The sequence below is a fragment of the Ambystoma mexicanum genome, chromosome 6q (genome assembly GCF_040938575.1).
Source record: "Ambystoma mexicanum isolate Mex_15411 chromosome 6q, UKY_AmexF1_1, whole genome shotgun sequence".
Classification (NCBI taxonomy): Eukaryota; Metazoa; Chordata; class Amphibia; order Caudata; family Ambystomatidae; genus Ambystoma; species Ambystoma mexicanum.
The window spans coordinates 1005636692-1005650725 of record NC_090937.1 but is presented as its reverse complement, the minus strand read 5'-3'; positions in this window follow the sequence as shown (position 1 = coordinate 1005650725).

Here is a 14034-nt window from a genome sequence, read left to right as displayed (position 1 = left end):
TGATTTCACTTGTAAAGGGAACACATTAATGTGTACAGCTGACCATTTATACAGAGGATATATAAGTTATTTTTTATTATTTTACTTTAATAGTAGGAAGACGTTCAGAAAGACTATGTAAACACCGCAGAAATGGACGAAGAGGAACCTTACAATAACAATGAAGACGTTGTGATTCAGTCTAGGATTTAGGGCTTTCATACCAAATTGTAGATTGTATGAAACAATGAACACACCTTTAAATAGACAATAAAATGTGTTGTGCAAGATTAAGAAGAGTATTCAAGCAAGAATTGGCAAAGCCAAACGTTCTAGCTTTGTGCACACAGGGGGCAAGATGTTTTAGTAATGCCTCAACAAGAAAAATAGGCGTGGCCTCTACATTTGGAAAGCCAGTCCTCTTGGTTTTGCCAATGCTCATTATTTTGGATTTTCCCTTGACGAGAGAGATGCTGGCAATGTGTGTCATTATGTAGTTGGAAGCATCAGGAATTCACACAATGTCACTCATTTCCAGGAACACTGCTTGATGGGTTGCCTTATTTGTGTGTTTAGTGCTCTGAACAATAGCTATCATGCACACTCCAAGAAGGCACCAGCTGTGATATGCATTCCAATGTCTTGTTTAGATTAGATACTGCTGATTTTTGCTGTGAATTATGTTACATTTAAACCTTAACATCCTGGGGTGGGGTGGGGTGGAACTCCTGAGCATTAGGTGCCCAGAACGCATGACTTAACTTCCCAAGAAAAGCATGGGTGTTATGGAGGGCTTCAGGCACCTAATCCCGGGAATTGCACCCGCAATGGTGCTAAGACTTTTACCACTTGTGTGTGGTGAAACATGGAAGTGGCTCAGGGCTTGCGAGTGGTACCACCGTGTTATGGAAATGTGGCACTGTGAACAGAGGAGGTGGGTGATGTGAAGCTGTAGGGGGTGTTGGTGCACTGTTGAAGATGGAGAGCTCTGCTGGCACCTGCCGATGGGATTGGGGAGCTGCGTGGCGACGTTCAGATGGGCATCAGTGGGGGGTGAATGGCATAGGGTCCCTGGTGGAAAGGAGTGAGAGGCCACATCGAGAAGTGTCTGGGAGTGGAACATTCTTCTTGGTGCAAACAAGCATGACATCAGGTTTCTGAACGGGACTTTGATACTGAGAAATAGTGCCTGTAAATCCCCCGGAATCCTCGTTTCAGATTGGCCCGAACCAATCACAACGTTCACCCCAGTGTGATAATCTTACACGTCTGCCATCTTTTAAAGGTTATACTGCACTGCTCCAACATTGGGGGTCATTATGAGTTTGGAGGTAGCCATGGCGCTATTAGCGCCAATGCTGCCTCCAAACCCGGATCCCGTCCGGTGTCAGTGAATGGGGACTTACTGGGACATTCCGACCTGTGCGGACCCGGTTAATCCGCATTCATTAAACCATTCCCCATTCCCATTGAGCCCCTATAGGGCTCAATGGGAATGGGGAAGGCGCTAATAACGGGCCCGCAATTTGCGGGCCCGTTATTAGCTCCAAGGTCCCTTAACGGGTCCCGCAAAGAAAGGCTGGTCAGACCAGCCGTTCCTCTGGGACCCGCTAAGGGACCTCGGAATATGGCAGGAGGGGCTTAACAGCACCGCCATCCTTAATGGTGCCATTAAGCCCCTACCGCCATACTTGTAATGACCCCTATTGTGTACATTGGCTTCCTCAGAACCTAAATCTAGAAATCACGATTGCAGAACATGGATGCAAGCACATCAATGTGACATGTCATGGTGCTCAATGAAGCAACACATCAGTGCTCCTCAGTACAGCCTCAATGGAGCCTTCAGGGTTTCATGCAAGAGCTAAAAACTGTTTCAGCTTCTGGAAGTAAAATGGTTCCCCAATGCTCCTTGTCCACTACTCTAATGTCCCAGTAGCAACCCCTGAACCAAACCACTGAACTCCATACAGTCATAAGGATGCACACACAGAGAACCTTCAACGCGCGCATAAACCAGAGCTATCAGGAGCTGCCAATCAAGCTACTACTAAGTAATTGGTGCATGGATGACGGCTTAACACCCACCGTCCCCATCATGAAGGAGCAGTGAAGATAGCACATTAAAAAAAACGTGAGGATGCACGGTGTGGATCTCAAAATCTTTCAATACATTGCACGTAAATATATTTCCACATCTGCAACCTAGAAACCAATCCACTAAACACTAAAAGGCAGAGAGGTGGTATTTTAAAATAGAATGTTTACAGCAGCACTGAAAGGGGCAGGAATGCAAGGAGTGACGCCAGATTACCGCCATTGTTAACCGCACAGAGATGGCAGTGACATGAATATTGAGCAGGTTACAGTGCCCCAAAAGTAATGCTGTCCAACGAAGCAGCCAGCTACATGCACTGCCCACCATTCAAAGCAAAGGAAATCCAGATACGATTGAAAACAACGGTTGAAGAAATGCACCTAAAATATTGTCCTGAGCTAGTAAATCGTTTTAATCCATTTGGTTTTCCTCGTAATTAGTTTTCTGCTTTCGCAATCCAACCTATTTGTTTCACAGGAAAGAGGAGGCCTCCTGACACTTTCATCAATCAGTGTTCGTCTAAAACATCTGAACATCACATTGTTTCCTTGCTTTGTTTATACCTTGCACCGCACTGCTGGGGATTCTGTATGTACACAGAGTATCATCTTCGCTAATGAGGAATCCCGGAGTTGCCTGGGCGGCCTCATTTACATACTGCATTAATGAGACTTTGATATGAAATCCACCACAATAAGCCTGGTATTTGATGGCAATTATTGAAATCGCTGTCATCCTTGAATATCTGATTAGATATATAAGTTACACTGCATACCTTGATAAACAAGCTGAATTTTAAAACGAATGACATTTTGTACTTGCAAAATTGCATATTATATGTTCTGCTGAATATCCCATTTCTGCTGCTCCATGTCCATGTTTGCTCTTATCCCAAATTTCTAGCCTCACCATGTCCATCTTCCCTGCACTGGGATACTGCAAGAACTAATTCCCCCATTGTTACTTTCCTGTGTCTCTTACTGCACCCAGGTCTGCCCCTCCATGACTGCAACATCCTTCATCACCCCTCTCTTCTGTTGCTTTTCCTGTTCCCGCCCTTTTCTCCTCTTCCCTCGCCGCAACAATTGCCTCCTCATTCATCAATCTTCTGGTGCTGTGTTAACAGCATCTTTTCCGGACCAGTAGGGGCAGTGAACTACCGGCAAGCCACTACCAGCAGATTTTTCACTGAAGCACCAGTACCGTTACTAACCGTGCCTGTGCTTCAGTGATCCCATCCCCATGGAGTTCTATGGGACTCCACGGGAATGGAAACTTACCGTTCCTCTGCCACCTGTAAATATCTCAGTATTACCGGTATATCGGACAAAGGAAACGGTAAGTCGAGGTTGCCGGTAGGCCTGCCGCCTACCGCCATCCTCATAATGAGGGACACAGCCTCATGATTGATCTGGCAGCAGTGGCAAAACATCTGGTATTTTGGAATACTAAATGTTTTACCACTACACCAAATTTCGAGTTTCATCGATGAAACTCTCAATTACCCGCTTTTGTGTAAAGAAAATGTCTCTTCACAAAAATGCGTCACCAAATGCTATATAACCATATGCTTTAACACTGCATGCAGTAATGTGACATTCTCCAATAGAGTCCAATGGGACTGAAGGGTCCGCATGACTCTGAATCATGCTAACCCTTTGCAGCTTTGTATGTTAAAACATGCAGTCACAGTGAAATAGCAAAAGTCTTAATGAGGCTCATATAGTCGGGATACTGTGAGCCTAAGGATCATGACTGCACGTACTGGCATAGAGAGAGAAGTCATCATCCATGTAAAATGTAGCCCTTTCTTAAAGTTACACTGTTTACAATTGTTATTTATTTTAATTACATTACAGGTCTCTATACATTATACCCAGGTCCCACTATACAGGTCTCTCAAATTTAGCCGGGGTTCTGTCCCCAAATTTGCATTGTATGATGTTCTAGATTGCATTGATAGGCCTCTCTCCCACTATACAGGTCTCTCAAATTTAGCTGGGGTTCTGTCCCCAAACTGCATTTTATGATGTCTAGATTGCATTGATAGGCCTCTCTCCCACTATACAGGTCTCTCAAACTTAGCTGGGGTTCTGTCCCCAAACTGCATTTTATGATGTCTAGATTGCATTGATAGGCCTCTCTCCCACTATACAGGTCTCTCAAATTTAGCTGGGGTTCTGTCCCCAAATTTGCATTTTATGATGTCTAGATTGCATTGATAGGCCTCTCTCCCACTATACAGGTCTCTCAAATTTAGCTGGGGTCCTGTCCCCAAATTTGCATTGTATGATGTCCGAGATTGCATTGATAGGCCTCTCTCCCACTATACAGGTCTCTCAAATTTAGCTGGGGTTCTGTCCCCAAACTGCATTTTATGATGTCTAGATTGCATTGATAGGCCTCTCTCCCACTATACAGGTCTCTCAAATTTAGCAGGGGCCCTATCTACAAATTGCTTTGTATGATGTCTAGATTGCACTGATAGGCCTCTCTCCCACTATACAGGTTTCTCAAATCTAGCAGGGGTTTCATCTCCAAACTGCATTGTGTGACGTTTAAATTGCACTAATAGGACTCCCTCCCACTATACAAGTCTCTCAATTAATCTAACTGCGCTTAGCTAAGTACTCTATCAATCCCGGAAACCCACCACAACCTAACTCAATTAAGTCCCATTCCAGCAGACCGTTAACACCCTAACCCCCGACAGTGCACCCTTAGGAAACACACCCTACCCACCGACAGAAAAGTAACACTGAGCCAGAGAACACTCCAGCGTATCCAGAGAAGGAAAAACCGAGGGCACTGCGACTGCACAACATAGCATAGAGGACCAACTACCTTACTACGCCTGCATTTAAACTGGAAAATGGCCCGACCCAGAAAAGGACGCTGAGAAAGAGAACAAGACCGTGCAACAAGAGACGCGAACATACAACGCCGACAGACCCCACAAGAAGCAGCTCCAATGGAAGGAAACACGCCCATCACAGCTATAACCGGAACAAAATCTACAAGAGAAAAATCCTTATACCTCACACCTTACCTCGCAACAACCACGGTACAGCAACACCCCAACACGGAAACCTTGAAACATGCAAAGAATTTCCTGAAACACGCGGAAAAATGATGGGAGCACTCAACAAGAGAGTGGGAGGGCTCCGACCCCATCACACCTTACATCACAAGAACAGAGAGACAACACCGATTTCCACTATATCCCGCACAATACGGCGAAGCACCGACAACCAGCAATGCCACCTCCCACCCAACAATTGGACTCAATGAAGAAACCACCACTGATCTCCATACGAACAGCATCACAGCAGAAACACCAAGTATAATCAGCCCTGTTACCAACCTACTGGACCTCTTCACTGAAGAAGCAGCCGTCGCCGTTCTTCATCCTACCGACATCAATGCGGAAACACCACGAACAGACAACTACAAACTTGAACAACAAACCAACCTCAAAACAAAATCTCACCCAGAGAATCCACTGTAACCTAATAAACGCAAAGTCAATGTCCAAACACTCAACTGAAATATACAACCTCCTCTCAGAAGGAGGCATAGACATCCTATTTATAACTGAAACATGGCTAGACGACGACTACAAGATCACCCTCAACAAAGGCCTGCCTGAAGACTTCAAATGCATCCAAACAAACAGAAAATCCAAAAGAGGGGGGGGACTAGCGATCATTCACAAGGAACAACTGGCCATCAAAATGGAAAATCCTCTAAACATCGAGAAATGCGAATCCTTAATACCATGACTTTCAGTAAACCCCAAAACTAACCTGAAATTCATACTGATATACAGACCATCAACTTACGATGCGACTTTCATATGCGCTTTCACGAAAGCAATCACCACCCTAGCCATCAAGTACAATCATCTGATCATCCACAGAGATTTCAACATCTGGTTCGACGAAGAAACCACAACCACACAAACATCCCTAACTGCCCAACTAGCAGCCATGAACCTACACCAACTAGTCAAAGGAGCAACCCACTCCGCAGGGCACACACTTGACGCAATCTTCGCCAACAAGGATCTCATCACCATCGCACCCCCAATTGAAATACTTTGGAGCGACCACCTCATCATTCCATTCATAATCACAATGGCCGCTCCAACAAAAAATCAAAAAGAAAGACGACCCATCACGATGAAAAGAAATTCGAGAACCATAAAAAACTCCAACGTAACCAAACTCCTAGAACTCAGCAAACCACAAGCATCAACCATGGAAGAAGCAGATCTAGGCAAAAAAGTTGCCCTACTTCATACCTGGAATGCAACAACCCTAGATGACATCGCCAAAGAAAAGCCCTTCACCCCATCACGTAAGAAAACCACAGTAAAGTGGCTCACCCCACTACTCAACGCCATGAAAAGAAAAAACTGAAAATTAGAATCTGAATGGAGGAAGAACAACACCTCCGCAAACAAATTGAAATTCCTACAACAGATCCGTGCATATAAAAAGGAAATACAAAAAGCGAAGAGGAAACATTACGACAACCGAATCTTCAGAGCACCAAACGCTCAGAAAGAAATATTCAAAATCATAAACGAAATAAAACACCCACCGGGCTGCAACAACACGCCAATTCCATCGATGAAACTCTGGGAGGACCTCGGAGACCGCTTCAAAAACAAAATAACCTCCATCCAACACACCATTCAAAACAGACCAAGTGATCACAGCGCAAACCCCAACGACACCGACGAGGAACACGCAAACAAGCTACGGAACTTCCCAGAAATATCAATTGAGGCTTTCGTCAAACTGGTAAACCAAAGCAACAAATCAGGCTCTCCTGAAGACCCTTGCCCCCCGGACATATACAAAACAATTCTCAAACAAGGAACCCCCATGGAATACCACAGGAACCTCCTCAACAGGTAAAGTACCACAGGCCGTCAAATCAGCCTACATCAAGCCGCTACTCAAAGACACAACAGGAAACGTAGAGGACTTATCTAACTATACACCCATCTCCAACATACCGTACATAACCAAACTGCTAGAAATGTACGTCTACCAAATAACCCAAGAATTCATAGAAGAGCTGTCGTGACTTGCCGCGTAGTGAAGAGTAATGGACCTCCGTCCACAAATCACCCACAGGGAAGAGTAAATGAACTCCCTGTGCGAGCTTTGAGGCCACAGGTGGTTTGATGGTTCGCCGGATCTGATGACGCCAAGGACCCCAGAGGCTGTTGAAAGGAAGTAAGATTAGCACAGGCAAACACAGTACTTTGGTATGAAGAAGTGTGCAATAATCTCTTACCTAAACCCAGTAGGGATGATCCTGGGGTAACTTGGGTCTGGTGCGAGGGAGTACCGCAGATCCGGACAGCCGTGTCCCAAAGGGTAAGTACCGGCTGTACCTGTGGCGCTGTCGTAACTTGAAAGGTACTTGAAATCACGTAGAGCCAATGTTCGAAGAACGTAGAGCAGAAAAAAGGGTGATCCGTAAACAATCCGTTAAGCAAAGCAAAGTGTCCAGAATACCGAGATCCGTGCAGTTCCAAGCGACAAGATTTAAGGAGTAAGCAGGTCAGTCCGTAGTTCATAAGCAAAAGTCCAAATCCGAGGTAAACAAGAAACAGGATATCCGCAAGCGCCGAACAGAGACGTGGAACAGCTGTGAAGCGGTGAGAAACTCGAACTTCCCGGTTTTTATGTACGTCGACTCCCTATCACGTGAGCGGTGCTCTGGACACGTGATCGGGAAGTCTTCGCGGAACCAGGAAGTAACCGCGATCGGATGCTCCATCTCGAGCGCAGTCTCCATGGGAGTTGCCAATGGAAACGAGGCAACGAACCGGTCCAGCCTCTACGCACGACCTGCACTCGCTGGTGACGGTGACTCCCTCGCACCCTAAGTGAGGATATGTCTCGGGAGGTGGGCGGCAAACCGGGGAAAGTAACAGTGTGTGCTGGGGTGACAATCAAAGAGGTGCCTTGTGTCGAGACTGGTTTGTTGTGCATGACAAGAGCATTGCCTACTAGACCAGGCACAAGTTGGCTTCAGACCTATGAGAGGAACAGAATCATCTCTCCTCTCAATATGGGACGACCTAAAAACAAAAGCAGACTCGGACAACAGTACCGCCCTGATTCTCCTTGATCTGTCTGCAGCCTTCAACACTGTCAACCACACCATCCTCATAAAGAGATTAGAAGGACTAGGGATAACAGACACTGCCCTACTATGGATCAAATCCTTCCTAACAAACATAACAGAAACAGTATGGATGAAACCTTTTAAATCCAAACCCAGAGACTCCACGTGCGAGTACCACAAGGTTCATCCTTCTCCCCGCTGCTATTCAACATCTACATGTACCTACTAATCTAACTCATCAAAAACACGGCCTAACATGCTACAACTATGCTGACGATACTCAAATAATCTTCAACATAAAAGCTACCCGAGAAGAAAACACCTCATTAGAGAATTGCCTTCATGACATATTCAACTGGATGAACCTCAAACATCTCAAAATCAACCCAGGCAAAACAGAGATAATGATCGTATCAAAAAAGGGAGGAGACATAAACTACATCCCCTGGCCAAGAGAGCTCGGCACCACACCAGAACCATCATCAACTGTAAAAAACCTAGGGGTCCTGAATGATGACAATCTCACTCTAGAGCCACAAGTAAACTCAGTAATTGTCATGATCACTGCTTCCAAGGAGCCAGGACCAGCCCAACGTCCTTGGAAGCAGGCCCCTAACCCTAATCCTAGGCACCAGCCGGTCCCCACTGGGACCTTTTGGACCCTGTCCTGGCGCCGGTGGCACCAGGCTCATCAAAACCATCGGTCCTGGCACTGGAACCGCCGGGCTCATAATATGTGTGAAGATGCTTGGGTGGACTTACCTGCAGCAGACCATGCTGCTTACTTACCAGCCACTTAGAAGTCCTCTGTGAACAGGAACTACTTTCTTACCTGGGTGGGGCAAGCTCCACTCCCTGGATACAGCACTGGAACTCTTCTGGAACTGGAACTCTTTTCTTACCTAGGCAGGGCCGTGGAGGAAGACGCCTCATCACTCCAAGGCTATTTAAACCACACCAGATAGATGAAACGTGCTTCGCATTATTCTGCATCTGCAGCAGAACGCTCACTGAGTCTGTTCCAGCCTTTCTTCTTTCGATCCTGAACCTGCAAGAATTATACTTAACATTCCTGTATCCAGTCAACAGCAGCACCTGCAAAGACAAGAAACAACAGATTAGCAAGGCAAGCTTTACTCGCAGTGCTTACTCACCTGATCCATCGGCTGCGGCCTTTTCTTCACGCTGCACCTCCGCCTGTGAAGGCAAAAGCATTGTTATTACTTACCGGCACTCCGCGAATTCCGGATTTCTTCACGCTGCATCGCCGCCTGTGAAGACAAAAGCATTGTTATTACTTACGGGCATTCCGCGGACTCCGGTGCTGCAAACTCCGGCGCTGCAACCCAACTTCTGAAAGACAAAAGAAGAGACATTAGACAGGTATTTACTTACGCCCATCGCGCTCGTCGCAATAGAACGCCTGCAAATACTCCGGCGTCTCTTCAGCACGAATTAAGCTGCAAGGGAAAAAGACAGTTAGAGCGCTTGCATTTACTTACGCATTTCCAGGTGCTCACTCCATCTTCCATCTCAAGAATCCTGCAAGACAAAAGGGAAAAGCATTGTACAGAGTCCTGTTCAATATTAACGTGCCACGCACCTAAAGACTATAAAGACTAAAAAGGTGATTGGAAACTCACCGCTCGTGCAGTTAACGACGGTAACGATCCTCTGAGTTCAAGAGGCGTATGTTTCACCAGTGAAGGAACTGGCAACGGCACCCTGCACCAGACGCAGATGGAGAGTCCAGCATTCACCTATCTAAGGTGAGCACGTTGACCTGGTGGGCTCTACGGAGAGAGAGAGAGAGGGACATTCAACAACCCAGACCATTAACCCCCATATTCTTTCACCTGCAAAAACCTCACCCTACGAGTTCGACACACAGTGCGAAGAGGTTCGACCCCAGAAGCCAATCGAGTCCTGCACATCACTTTTCGAGTCACAGACACCTTCCTGCCAAGACCAGCGCCTCCATGGGAATCAGGTGAGCGTTATAGAACGCGAAGCCCACCGCAAAACTCCTACCCAGGCGCAATGGAAACCGCAGACACTGATCAATTAGCCCAGTTGCTCGGGGAATTAAGAGCAGAAGTACATGCAGCTCGTCAGGAAACAAACTCTTTAAGAAGAGAACTGATAATTTCCAAGGAGCGAACAGAGGACCTTGCTAGGCAATTGCTACAAATGCAGGACAGACACCTCTGCCCGCTCCAGGAGGAAGTTATCCTTCTGCATCATCTTTAAATCCAGTGCAAATCAATCTACCCGGTAATGTGCCCTTGGCTCCGCCCGAACGCTTTTCTGGTGACCCAAAGAAATTTGCAGTGTTCATCAACCAGTGCCGCCTACACTTCTTATGTCGACCAGCTGCATTCCCAACAGACCAGACCAAGGTGGCTTTCGTGCTTTCTTATCTCAGTGGCAGCGCCACAGATTGTTCGATCCCTTTAGTCACCCAGGATGATCCGGTTTTACATGATTTCCAGGCCTTCCAGTCCAGCATGGAGAAACTGTTTCCAAGACATGCACAAGGGCAGGCCTTGGACAATGAACTTCTTTCATTACGACAGGGTAATCAAGACCTCTTGACTTATATAGCCTCATTCAACAGACTTATAGTGGAAACTCAATGGCCCGAGGGTAAGAGAATAACGCTTTTCTACAGAGGCCTGCATGGAGAGCTCAAGGATGTGTTAGCTCAAGTTGTGAACCCTCCACAAGAATCCTCAGACTATATTGACTTAGTTGTCCAATTGGACCACAGATTACAGAACAGGAAGGCTGATCGTTCTAAATTTGATACCCGAGTGTTTTCTAAACCACAGACCTCTACTAAGGGAGCTGACACTGTGGAATCCATGAAAATAGGGGGCATGAAAGGTCCTTTAACCCAAAAGGAGCGGGAAAGAAGAAGACAGCTGCAATTATGCCTATATTGCGGGATCTCAGGGCACTTTCTTCGCGACTGTCCAGTGAAACCAGCTAAGAAGGCTGTAGGAGCCGCAGATACCTGTACGACAAGTTCTGAGCAGGGAAACAACCTAGCCCGGCAAGTGTAGAGGTCCTCTTGCCGAGCGTTAAGATCTGTCCCGTGACCTCGCATTTCGTGGTGCCCATGGTCCTCGTTAGTACTGAACATCCGGATCGTTTGCATGCAATTGAAGCTTACATCGACAGCGGAGCAATCGGTAATTATGTGGAACGTGAAATGGTATCAAGGATGAATCTACCCCTTGTCCCTAAGGCAGTAAAAGACGTCATTACTACAGTGGATGGCACGGAGATAGCCTCCGGACCAGTAACACACGCCACCCAAGAAGTGACGCTAGTGAGCCAAGATGGACACCGGGAGAAAATCGTGTTCGATGTGATCAAGGCCCCTCAGTTCCAGATCATTCTGGGAATCCCTTGGTTAGAGAAGCACAATCCTCAGATCGATTGGCGAGCAAAGACGGTTCAGTTTCCAGAATGTTTTACCACTTGTTATCCTCGGCCTGATGTTTCACTGGCTGCAATCTCTTCTGAGGTTCCCAAATTACCTCCCGAATACCAGGAATTCCAAGATGTCTTTCGGAAGGATCAAGCTAACACCCTGCCTCCTCATAGGTCTTACGACTGTCAAATAGATCTGATACCCGGAACAACTCCTCCTTGCAGTAGGATTTATGCCCTCACCGAGCCAGAGAATCTTCACCTCAGACAATATCTGGACCAATACCTAGCTAACGGGTTTATCCGTCCTTCAAAATCTCCAGCTTCATCGGCTTTGTTCTTCGTTCCGAAAAAGGAAGGAGACCTTAGGACTTGTATAGATTACCGCGCCCTGAATCAAATCACCGTTAAAAACAGATACCCATTACCTTTGATCCCTGAACTCCTGGACCAAGTCAAAGACGCATGTATATATACAAAGTTGGATCTCAGAGGAGCCTACCACTTGGTACGAATAAAAGAGGGCGATGAATGGAAGACGGCCTTCCGCACCAAGTATGGGCTATTCGAATATCAAGTGATGCCCTTTGGACTTTGTAACGCTCCTGCCTCTTTCCAGTATTTTATGAACGATGTCCTTAGAGAACTCATAGATGTGTGTGTTGTTGTCTACATTGATGACATCCTTGTCTATTCATCATCTGAAGAGGAACATCAGAGACACGTTAAAAAGGTTCTCGAGAGATTGCGTCAACATAACCTTTTTGCTAAGCTTGAAAAATGCGTTTTCAACGTAACTGAAGTTGAGTTCCTGGGATTCATATTGTCACCTAACGGAGTCCATATGGATTCAAAGAAAGTCGATGCAATCATCAAGTGGCCATCACCAACCTCTGTAAAAGGAGTTCAATGCATGTTAGGCTTCGCTAACTTTTACCGCAGATTCATTCCTGAATTCTCTCGGATAGTCCAGCCCATCACCGCTCTGTTAAAGAAGAACAAACGTTTTGAGTGGTCTACTGAAGCAGAACAAGCTTTTCAGGACTTAAAAGCTAAATTCATTTCTGCACCTGTTCTAAAACATCCTCGCCCAGAACTCCCCTACATCGTGGAAACGGATGCTTCTAGTCTTGCTATGGGGGCAGTTTTATCACAAAGAGATCCGGTCACACACCAATTACATCCTGTAGCCTTTTTGTCCCGCAAATTCTCGGCTCCCGAGATCAACTATTCAATTACAGACAAGGAACTTTTAGCTATCAGATCAGCCTTTAAAGCCTGGCGGCATTATCTTTTGGGAGCCAGAGACACAGTCACCGTAATGACTGATCACCGCAATTTACAATATCTGAAGACGGCCAAAGTTCAGTCTTCCAGACAACTTCGCTGGGCTCTGTTTCTGGCTGAGTTTGACTTTATAATTACTTATCGACCAGGCAGTAAAAACGGAAAAGCAGGTGCCCTCTCCCGGATGGGAGTAGATGAACATTTGACCAATCCAGAACCAATACCCATAATCCCAGAACAAAGGATTTTGGGTTTGGTTAACGCTCAATCCTTTGAAGACATCAAGACTACAGTCAAATCACTCCTAACTCCGGCCGATTTACAGGACTGGCAATTAAAGGGAAAAGAATTCTCAGTGGATCAAGACCTACCATATTTCCGAGGACGATTGTACTTGCCCTGTGAGAAAATACAAAAACAAGTAATCTCCTGTTATCATGACTCTCTAATGGAGGGTCACCCTGGCATTACCAAAACCATGGAAAAGATCAAAAGACATTTCTGGTGGCCATCATGGAAGAAGGATATTAGAGACTTTGTAATCTCCTGCGGTGTGTGTGCCCAGAATAAAAGTCAGAAGGAGAAACCAGCCGGCCTATTACACCCTCTAGACATTCCTCCCTGTCCATGGCATACCCTGTCCATGGATTTCATCACGGACTTACCTCCATGCTCAGGGTATAATACCATTCTAGTAGTCGTGGATCTATTCTCCAAGATGGCTCACTTTATTCCCCTGAAGGGCCTACCTTCAGCTTCAGTATTGGCCCGAGAATTCTTAGAAAACATCGTTCGGTTACACGGTTTTCCCTCGGTTTTAGTCTCCGATAGGGGAAGTCAATTCATCTCCCACTTTTGGCGAAGTTGCTGTCGTCTAGCCCAAATTGATGTAAGACTTTCAACCAGTCACCATCCCCAAACTGACGGACAAACCGAGAGGACAAATCAGACTCTAGAGCAATATCTACGTTGCATGCTCCAACAAACTGAAAACCCTTGGAAGGATATTCTTTGGATCGCTGAATACGCTTACAACAATTCGACTCATTCTGGAACCGGGAAGACTCCCTTCTTCCCATTAT